Genomic DNA, 11,455 nt, shown 5'->3' on the forward strand with positions numbered 1-11,455 from the left:
GAGAGCTCATTAGCAAGGGTGCAGGGATTATGGGATGCCTTATTTGTTCAAAAAACATTGGACCACCTATTGTTAACAAATAGTTAAGAGCCTGTAGAATCCCTAAACAATATGCTGTTTCGTTAAAAGTCTGCAGCCTAAAATATCAGATGCTCTTTTTTTGGAACTTAAAGCACAAAGAATCAATGATGGACTATATGTACAGTATAAGGAAATCAGCTGGTCTTTCACTTCTCCACATTTTAATAACATGGTTAGGACATTTAAAAATCATTAGGAAACACATCCCCTCCTAACTAAAAGCAACCATTTTCTTTCCTGAGGCATCTACTTTTTATTAACATTAGAGGGGTGGTGCTTTTTAACTTATCTTATCGTGAGTTCAAACTGTATTTTTGCCGTGATAAATCAGGCCAAGCACAACATGTACTACAATAAAACCATGCCCAGACATTCTTCTGTATTGAAACCAGCTGTGGACATGTGCAGCACCACTCAACAATTAGGCAATCACTCAGATCCGTGAACAAATTCATATGCTGAATATCACACTGGTGCCAAAACTTTAAATGAATTTTTCTTTTTTTTATTTTAAAGCTGAGGCACATTCAAGCACCTTAAACAATCTGGCTTAAAATGGCACTGTTCCCAGCACACTGACCTGATTCTAGTCCACTGAACTCATTCCAAAAGTTATCACTCAAACCCACTACAGCCTTCAGTTGGCTGAATGACATTAATTTGTAATCAATTTCAAGACTTATGTCCACCAAACCACTCCCTACATATGACACAACTTGGAGTTTGCATGTTCTCCCCTTGTTTGGGTGCTCCGGTTTCCTCTCACAGTCCAAAGACATGCAGGTTAGGTGCACTGGCGATTCTAAATTGTCCCTAGTGTGTGCTTGGTGTGTGTGTTTGTGTGTGTGTGTGTACCCTGCGGTGGGCTGGTGCCCTGCCCGGGGATTTGTTCCTGCCTTGCGCCCTATGTTGGCTGGGATTGGCTCCAGCAGACCCCCATGACCCTGTGTTAGGATATAACGGGTTGGATAATGACTGACTGACTGAAACTTTTCAGCTGGCTTCATGACACTAGCATGTGCTCAGATTAATTTGCCTAATCACTCTCTGAGCTCTTTACTTATGGGACATAGCACTAGATTCTGATCTTTTCAGGACCTTTTCTATCAGACAAATCCAATCAGTCATTAAGTCCAGTCTTATTCATAAACATTGATCTGTTTCAGTGCTTGTCCTGAACACACAAAAAAAAATCCATTGCTCCTTCAGTCCAGTTAGTCTGTACACGGATGGTTTTCTGTCACTGACTCTTTAATGCTGGCTATGGCATATACAGTATAAAACCAAGGTTGCTCTCACTCCCTTATAGAGAGTTCTGTTATTGCCTGCATTGAATTTCACTTCTGAGACTGTTCTTGAATACTTGATGGATTACTTTGTGATTGGATACTCTGGACATGAATCGCAAAACACCCTTTTGTAACAATACTTGAATGAATTCTTTCTCAAATTTAGTGAAGTGGGCTTGTACTGGGCAGGCATTTCCTATCTGTCTTTAAGCAAGCATGTAGTTGGCCAGTATTATCTAGGAAGTGATTCAGCCTTCTGTAAGCACAGGAACAAAGGCAAACGTGGCCGCCCTGTTCAGCCAGATAGGTCAGGAAGTCACTCCACTTCTGGCAAACTTTCCACTTGCAGTAAATGCAGCTCCAGGCGCCTGGATGGAATGTAAACATGACGCAGTTTTCCTAGCAGGCCTCCCAGGAAACTTTTGCAGGGATGAGCAGCTCTTCACAACTGGATAGCTGACATCAGCCAATGAAGAAAAGGCTTGAAAACATATGCAAGCAATCTTCAAAGAGGAATTTCAGAAATAAAAACATGTATGTATCCAGACAAGCAAACATAATAGGTGCAATGTCAGGACAGCAATATTAATAATCTCCAATGATGTACCCCTTAATCTTCCAGTTACTGCCTCTTTGTAATATAACTCTCTAATAATTCTCTTTCAGCTCCAGAACGCACCTCCTTTTTCTTAAGACGCTAAGATGGTCAGACTAATAGCTGATAATAGTAGTCACTTGAAATGCAGCTAACATTATTAGACATAAAGTTGCACTTTTGTGTTGCTGCTTCTATGTCCCCATTTTCAACTCTAGCCACAAGCTAAGCCTTTAGTAAAAAAAAATATGGACAGTTCAAAAACACTTTCTGAATTTGTTTAACTCTTGAGTTACTAACTGGGAAGATGGACAAGATTTTGCCACCTAGCAATATAAGGCCCCTTATTCAAAGATCTCACATCCACTGCAAAATGCTACTGTGGTCAATGTGACAGCTAGACAGGAGTCCCTAGAAGGCTCATATGTAACACATGAAATGCATTTGGTGCCCCCATACAAACAGGATGCTACTCCCAAATCTCACCTACTGCACTTGAAAAGCATTTACTGCCCAAATATCAGTTCTTATATCTTAAAGAACTCCCCACCAACAAACACATGCCTAATACAAGTAAAGACATGCACAAGTAATGAGAAGTTGTAAAAAGAAAAAAAAAAAAAAGGGTGACCTGTAGTGCTATGCTGCAAAACTTTACATCGAGCCTTTCAACAGAATCAGCGCGAGAAGGTGTCAGAGGCACGTCTCACGTGAAAAAGTGATGGGGGGGATTTAAAATCCAGGTCCTTGGACGCCAGCCCACTGTCCCTTCTGTGAACAACATGCTGTGGACAGCGCAATGAACCCGTTCGCTCCAGACCGTTAAAGATCTCCAGCAGAGCTGAACTGCGCAAGAGTGACGACCATAGCTAACCGGAGGATAAGGATCTGTTACTCCCAAATGCACAACGGCTCAGTGCAGGTCGAATGTCTTCAACAGTCCTGTGTATGCAATGTAAGACGAACCGCAACTTCACTTTGGATTGCTACGCTGTGGTCTAAGTTGCACAAGAGGAGAGTCCGCACTTACCTGAACAATCGGCAAACTCCGGGCGACACCTTACCAAAGTGGCTCCGACTTGCGCACGTCCCAATTTAATAGGGCGTTTGCACACTGCCGCTTGGGAAGGAGGTGCCAAAGCGGGGATGGGAGGGAACTGGGGGTAAAGTGAAAAACAGAGATCACAGCCCAGCCGATCCGCCTCTTTCTCGGCGCCTCTGACTTTTGAAGTGCTGCTGCTGCCCATCCCATGTCTCAATAGGTGAAGCCGAGGCAAACCAGATCATCCATTGATTGTTTTTATTGCGTTTTTGGTACCGTCCTACTTAAGGTAATGATGAATTAATTGATTTCGGCGCAGCGGTTCATTATTGTACAGTACGTACAGTACCTGTGTCTGCCAGTCTGTCACTACACTTCCTGACTTACCTTATGTTTGACATTTGACTTAAGTTACAAATTTATACATACATCAAGACACCATCAAAAGGCATAAACCACAAAGACCATTTAAATACTGCATGAAAAATTTTAATGGATTTAATCAAAATATTAAAAGCATTTAACAAAAAAGCAAGCCCGTATTAAGTGCATAAAGCTGACGTGTTGAATTGCGGTTAGTTTCTGTCCTTCTCTTTATCTGTTCTTTCCAGTTTGACCTTTTACTTATTAAAGCAGCATTAAGAAGTCTCGCATTAACACCTAATACCCAAATTTTCAATCCACCCGACTACTGCACACATGTTTGTGGACCTAAGCGCGCTTTGTAAAATGATAAACTAAAAGTGATTTCATTATTAAAGAAGTATAAGACGATCGGTGAGACCATGGCCGATTCTAGTGTCAATGCCGCGATGGCCCAAACTGTAATGTGCGCCCCAAACACATGGCCAGTCGTATGTCCCTTTTATGAAACTCACCTATCATAGAATGGAGGATGATTGCTGTTTTACCCTTTGGCAGAGTTTACCTGTATAACATTTTGTTTGTATTCTGGTAGTTTAAACGGATTATAAACTGGTTTACAGTATATTTTCACATCCATGTATGCATTAAATTCACAATTCTTTATAAATGATGCTACGGAAAGGTTGCAGTGTACTACTGGAATTAAATATTAAATTAATGTAAAATTGACTTTGCATTTAAGAAGTGAGTATATACATTTACAAAATATGTAAACTCAAATAAAGTAATATACAAACGGAACAGCACAATAATGCTGACCAAATTAGTGATTATGCAGAAATCCAGGCTTGGAGTAATTTTGCTTCTCATCTGGTGCAGTTAAGTATGCCAGAATTTATAACAGGGGACATAAATGATCCTTCTAAAACTACTCATTAAGGGCAGTGCACTGTGTTTTCAAAATAGAGGAAAAAACAGAAAGAAAATACATTACATTCAAAATATTTTTTCAAAATGTTAGAATCAGGGCGGCACGGAGTTAGGAGACCCAATTTCGCTTCCTGGGTCCTCCTTTCGTGGAGTTTGCATGCTCTCCCTGTGTCTACGTGGGTTTCCTCCGGGTGCTCCAGTTTCCTCCCACAGTCCAAAGACATGCGGGTTAGGTGAACTGGTGATTCTAAATTGTCCATTGTTTTTGTGCCCTGTGGTGGGCTGGCTCCCTGCCCAGGGTTTGTTTCCTGCCTTGTACACTGTGTTGGCTGGGATTAGCTCTGGCAGACCCCTGTGACCCTGTGGTTGGGATATAGCTGGTTGGATATTGGATGGATGTTGGAATAAAGATAAAAATATGAGAAACAACAAACTTTCTGAAAGGAAAACAGTGCTAAAACAATACTAACAAAGTTGCACCTGATGAAAATAAAGAAGCAAGGATATTCAGCATAAAGAGAGTCTCTTTGAAGCTCAGTGCATTGCATCCTGGGATTTGAAAGACCACTTGTAAAAGGCTTGTGTAGGTTGTCAGATGTTAGGACGAAGTATTGCTGGTACATGAAAATAGTATAATTAGGTTAATGAGAATCAGATGTATTGAGTCTTTGTGGTCATAAGTCAGGGTTTGTATTGTTTAAAAAGAAACCCAGAAACTTTAAAGAATGAAGCTGGCTCAAGGTGAGATTTTAGAACCCCAGAGATGACACGCTTAACATTATCTACACAGTGTTAACCTGCCTGGTAGAAGGGCCTGAAAAGCAGCCAGGGGCAAATGAGACCTGAGTTAGAGCTGAGGATTGGAGTAGGAATTACTGTAACTGTGACAAAAAATTGCCTCTGCCATGGAATTAGTGAAAGGAACTAGTTCATTTTGAAAGTATCTGTGATATAAACTGCAAATTTCGATAAATGAATTGTTTAAAAACTATTTTGACTGATGCCTCAATTTCACATGTAGATTGGTTAATCCAATTATCTCTAGTTGTGAAATAGAGGGATGGGGTGTGACCAGATGTCCAACTGTTGCCATATACAGTGCATCTGGAAAGTATTCACAGCGCATCACTTTTTCTACATTTTGTTATGTTACAGCCTTATTCCAAAATGGATTAAATTAATTTTTTCCTCAGAATTCTACACACAACACCCCATAATGAAAATGTGAAAAAAGTTTACTTGACATTTTTGCAAATTTATTCAAAATAAAAAAATTGAGAAAGCACATGTACATAAGTATTCACAGCCTTTGCCATGAAGCTCAAAATTGAGGTCAGGTGCATCCTGTTTCCCCTGATCATCCTTGAGATGTTTCTGCAGCTTAATTGAAGTCTACCTGTGGTAAATTCAGTTGATTGGAGATGATTTGGAAAGGCACACACCTGTCTATATAAGGTCCCACAGTTGACAGTTCATGTCAGAGCACAAACCAAGCATGAAGTCAAAGGAATTGTCTGTAGACCTCCGAGACAGGATTGTCTCAAGGCACAAATCTGGGGAAGGTTACAGAAAAATTTCTGCTGCTTTGAAGGTCCACAATGAGCACAGTGGCCTCCATCATCCGTAAGTGGAAGAAGTTCGAAACCACCAGGACTCTTCCTAGAGCTGGCCAGCCATCTAAACTGAGCGATCGGGGAAGAAGGGCCTTAGTCAGAGAGGTGACCAAGAACCCGATGGTCACTCTGTCAGAGCTCCAGAGGTCCTCTGTGGAGAGAGGAGAACCTTCCAGAAGGACAACCATCTCTGCAGCAATCCACCAATCAGGCCTGTATGGTAGAGTGGCCAGACGGAAGCCACTCCTTAGTAAACGGCACATGGCAGCCCGCCTGGAGTTTGCCAAAAGGCACCTGAAGGACTTTCAGACCATGAGAAACAAAATTCTCTGGTCTGATGAGACAAAGATTGAACTCTTTGGTGTGAATGCCAGGCGTCACGTTTGGAGGAAACCAGGCACCGCTCATCACCAGGCTAATACCAGCCCTACAGTGAAGCATGGTGGTGTCAGCATCATGCTGTGGGGATGTTTTTCAGCGGCAGGAACTGGGAGACTAGTCAGGATAAAGAGAAAGATGACTGCAGCAATGTACAGAGACATCCTGGATGAAAACCTTCTCCAGAGCACACAGCCAAGATATCAAAGGAGTGGCTTCAGGACAACTCTGTGAATGTCCTTGAGTGGCTCAGCCAGAGCCCAGACTTGAATCCAATTGAACATCTCTGGAGAGATCTAAAAATGGCTGTGCACCGACGCTTCCCATCCAACCTGATGGAGCTTTAGAGGTGCTGCAAAGAGGAATGGGCGAAACTGGCCAAGGATAGGTGTGCCAAGCTTGTGGCATCATATTCAAAAAGACTTGAGGCTGTTATTACTGCCAAAGGTGCATCGACAAAGTATTGAGCAAAGGCTGTGAATACCTATGTACATGTGATTTCTCAATTTTTTTATTTTTAATAAATTTGCAAAAACCTCAAGTAAACTTTTTTCACTTTTTTGTTGTGTGTAGAATTCTGAGGAAAAAAAAGAATTTTAATTCATTTTGGAATAAGGCTGTAACATAACAAAATGTGGAAAAAGCGATGCGCTGTGAATACTTTCCGGATGCACTGTAAGAAAGGTAGGCATATTTTTTATCTTATTTGCTTGTAATGATATTGTTTATTTGTTTCGTTTGCTAGTAATGATATTGTTTATTTGTTCATTGCATAAATACGGTCACTTGCTGTACTAGAATACAGGGTCTCATTATACAGTATGTTAAGAGCCTGACATCTACCCTCACCCTCACCTCACCCAGCTTCACGATAGATTTGCCACCATGCCTACATCTGATCCCACCCCTTCCTGCGATCCACAGATAGGGCTCCATCGGTGTCATCTTTTTAATGTCAGTGATGCCACCGGTTGCTCAGAGCCTTGGCATCTTCTTGAACCTGGGAAACTGGTAATCATGACTAGTGAAATAAGGGCACAAAATAACAAGATTTGTGCAAAAAAGTGCATAATGCAGTTTATTAACTTAAACAGGCAGTGTCCTTATAAACATGTAGTGCAAGTTCTTAATTAAATAAAGAGCCAGTCCATAAAAACAGTGTCCACTTGCAGGTTAAAATCTTCATAAATAAATCTTCCAAGTGTTAAAATATAAAATCCCAGATATAAAATCAGTTCATTCATTAAATTCTCAAGTGAGCTCCAGTGCTTCTTTCTTGTAAGGATTGAGCATACAAATGGATGAAGGACATGTGTGTTTTGGGGCATGAGTTACGTGAGATGTTTTTTTTGTCTTTTTTTCATCAACATTTTTCACACCATTGCTGTTGTACACCACTGCTCGCTGTTACCTTCTTCAGTATTATGTGATAAACTTTTTTCTCTCCATTCTGCATGAAAACTGCTAAGTACACATGGTAAGATATTAAAAATAATGTTTCTGGTGGGAGTATTCCTTTAATTGACCTTTGTGTGACTACAAACAGCATGAGATGGAAGTTTGAGTTTCTGTGGGCCACTGAATTTGCAGCTGCTGTCTGTACAGGTGTCATCCAGCACAAGCCACTAGCCACATACAGCTCTATCAGCAATTTGCTAACCTGTATTGAGGATCTGTTTAACCAAAAGGAACAGCTAAAAGAACAAAATATACCAAATACACAAGTTGAAACCTTTCTCAAGCTAATTTGAAACATTAAACTAATACATAATTAAATCCTACAGATGGTTTCTCCTTTTAAGATAAATGAGTTTGAAAATGTGCTAATGCTTTTCCGGAGGTTTTTAATGTTTCAGTAATAGGTATAGCATGTTCAGTTCAAGATATGTCTTTGCAAATTGAACTTTCTTGACAAATTTCCTTGAAGAATAAGTTGCCCTGTTTTAACAAAAATTGGTCCACTGGGTGTGATTTGTTTTATGCAGACAGACAGGCAGACATGAAACCAATATTAGGTTCTTTTTCGCATTTTATGCAAACTCACTTAAAAATGGGGTTCTGGTGTCTGGTCTGTCTTGACCGATTGTAATACCATCCAACGTTGTTGTCATCCAACAAAATGCAGAGATTTAACTGCTAAGTAAAGAAAATGATACTGGACATTTCATGCCTCTTGGCTGGCTTGCACTGCATACCATTGGCTGGGAATAGCTCAAAAAGGAAGCACAACCACACAGCTAAAACAAAAAAAAAGCTGATGTTGAGAATAAGGGGCTATAACCAAGTCCCACTGCTAAACTGGAAAGTTCAGAGCGCAAATGCACACACCTATACACCCAAGGGAAAACCTATAACATTGCCCAACATCCAACGAGGCATTGACATGCTGGCCTTTAATGCAGATACACCACTACACAATAATGAGAACATCTGACAACTGCAAACTGCCTAGTCAATGCTTGTTTCTATATATGTGCACCCTATTTAATTGTCCAATCACAGGAATACTATGTGACACAGATATAGCAACAGGCACATGTTGCACCCAAATTGTTCAAAAGCTTCACAGATTCTGCTTGATCTGTGACTTTGTATGCTGGGCTCCCTAATTCCTTTCATCTTCAAGATGGCGCCTCCACAGACGGACACTATTTTCTGCCTCCTACTTCCAGGCCACCCTAATAGCAATCCTATTTAAATACTAAACCAGCCTTTTAGAAGGAAGTGGAAAACAATAGTATTGTTTGGCTACGACAGTCACTGATGTCTGAAACTGATCTGCAAGTTCTTGTCTGCTGTTAATACTACAGTAATTGGTCTTCAAATGGAAAGCTGGACATGACTACATCTCAGTTCCTGGGTCCCATCCATAAAAAAAAAACCCTGATTATATGACAAAAAATAAACTAATCAAATAGCTTACGTTAACATAACAAAACCAAAAGGACGATTACCAACTACATTCACCATGACCACTTCCACAGTCAGTAGTTTTCTCATTTGTAGTTTGACTTATTCTAAATTTCTAATGCTGTACCTGATCATCTTCTCCATTTTGTCTACATTTTCATACAATTCTTTAATTCTTTAAGTACTTGTTTAAGAAAGATTATTCAGATTAAGATCATTTTATTATCAAAGTCTCATTTTGCAAAGATGAAATTTATAAAATCTCCCAAATCGGTAGCTTAGCAAACACAGATAACATGAAACTCCAACATTTATGGACTGAAAGCCAGAAGTCTACGTGACCATCATCATCGAGTCCTTCCATGAGAACCCTATATACAAAGAGGACTGTTTGATTTATGTTAGGTAGATTGCCCAGAGGGGACTGGGTGGTCTCTTGGTCTGGAATCCCTACAGGTTTTATTGTTTTTTCTCCTGCCTCTGGAGTTTTTTTTTTTTGTTTTTTCTGTCCACCCTGGCCATCGGACCTTACTTATTCTATGTCAATTAATGTTGACTTATTTTTATTTTTTATTGTGTCTTCTATTTTTCTATTCTTCATTTTGTAAAGCACTTTGAGCTACATTTTTTTGTATGAAAATGTGCTATATAAATAAATGTTGTTGTTGAAACATAATCCTAAATGGAGCATATGTGTGTGTGAGGTTTGTTGTCTACTTTGAGTGGGGAAAATAGACCATTTGTGTGCACCTTGTAAAATGTTTTAGGTGTTTCTAATCTCACACTCGGTGAATACCTAGTACTGTATGTCTACATCTGGTATGAGGTGCAAATAAATAATATGCCTGGTGAGAGAAACGGATAACAAAACTGAAGACCCTGAACAGGAAAACGGAACTGTGTGTGCAAGATGAGAAACACTGGTAACCAAAGAGACAGTTTACAGTGTGTACAACCAATGACTACAGGTTAAAAAAAAAATAGCCTAGTGAGAGATAACAGTTGGCCATGGTACTGGAGAGCAAATTGGTAGTTTTCCCTAACCAAGTCAGAACAATTGGTGTTGCTGATCCCAAATTGTTTAAGGATGCAAGAAGCTTTTCAGATAATTTTAGCATTATTAGCATGGAGTAGGATTATATTGGTTCATTCAGAAAATATCATCCTCATGTGCACTGTGTTAATGAAAATTCATAACATGATTGATTGCTGATGAGGAACGGAAATAAAGGTTTTTCTACAGTCAGTATAGTGTGTGAAGTGAAATGAACAGGACCATTTAGAGTTGACTTGTATTAGCTTAGCGAAGTGAGCCAAACTGTTCGTTTAGAAAAGGGTGATTGTCCCTGACCACACTGTGTCAACAAAACAGGTGGTAGCAGCTAGACTATGTACATCCAAGGCCAGACTGGCAATGCACCAGATGCATAGAGACTGGGAATTTACAGTATGTTCTCTTTATCATAGCAATCAAATTACCTGACAAATGTGGTACAGCAGCAAAGCAAAAGGTGAACAAAGATTGTACCATGCCCTAAAGGTTTAAATAACATTCGGTTTCCTCTTGATATGAGTTTAATGATGGACACTGTAGATTTTGAACTCCAATTTAGCTTCAGCAATTATAATAAACAATGTAATGGCAAACATATTATACATCTTCATATTTGGCCTGGCAATATCTAAAACATGTTTGGAAGGGCTAAATCCAGGATGGATTCGTGCTCTGTATGCAATGCTTTCAAAGCAGACTTAGGTTTCTTTTTACTCTGTATTAAACTAAGTGGATGATTGTCTTGAACAGGAATTAATACCTAAACTTTTAATCTCTCTATTATAATAAAAAATTCTTGGGAAGAGAGATGAGACGTGACTTTCTTAGAGAGACACTTTCATGTCCCGCGAGACAAGACTTTGTGCCATGAGATTTAAACCTGCCGGGGACCGGAATAAAAGACATAGTAGCTGACAAAGTAGAATGTCATGAAGATTTCAAAAACGTTGACGCAATTCACATGCAGAGCAGGTTAGAGATAATGAAAGTACAAAAATTCGAAAGTCTCAAAAAAATGATAGTAAAGATTGCATTAGTACTAACAAACGGAAATTATTACTCGGTGAAATAATGGAACAGCGAAAAGAGATTGAATATATTTTTTGGATTTAAACTTTAAGTCGGAGACTTGTAGATTGTCTAATTCATGTTACCATCAGGGAAAAGTAGTGTTTCTTCCCAATGAAGAGGTGTATC

The 11,455-nt window shown here is 39.7% G+C and overlaps 1 protein-coding gene across 1 annotated transcript in view; it reads right to left on the bottom strand.

Annotated features, from left to right (window-relative positions):
• Positions 1–3,105, bottom strand: part of csrp1a (cysteine and glycine-rich protein 1a) — a 31,699-nt gene extending 28,594 nt beyond the window's left edge. Inside the window, exon 1 of the mRNA XM_039748743.1 lies at positions 2,996–3,105. The gene's annotated coding sequence lies outside the window, so the exon portion shown is untranslated. The remainder of the gene's footprint in view (positions 1–2,995) is intronic.
• Between the last annotated feature and the right edge of the window lie 8,350 nt (positions 3,106–11,455).

Source organism: Polypterus senegalus, chromosome 3 (assembly GCF_016835505.1).
Source record: "Polypterus senegalus isolate Bchr_013 chromosome 3, ASM1683550v1, whole genome shotgun sequence".
Classification (NCBI taxonomy): Eukaryota; Metazoa; Chordata; class Cladistia; order Polypteriformes; family Polypteridae; genus Polypterus; species Polypterus senegalus.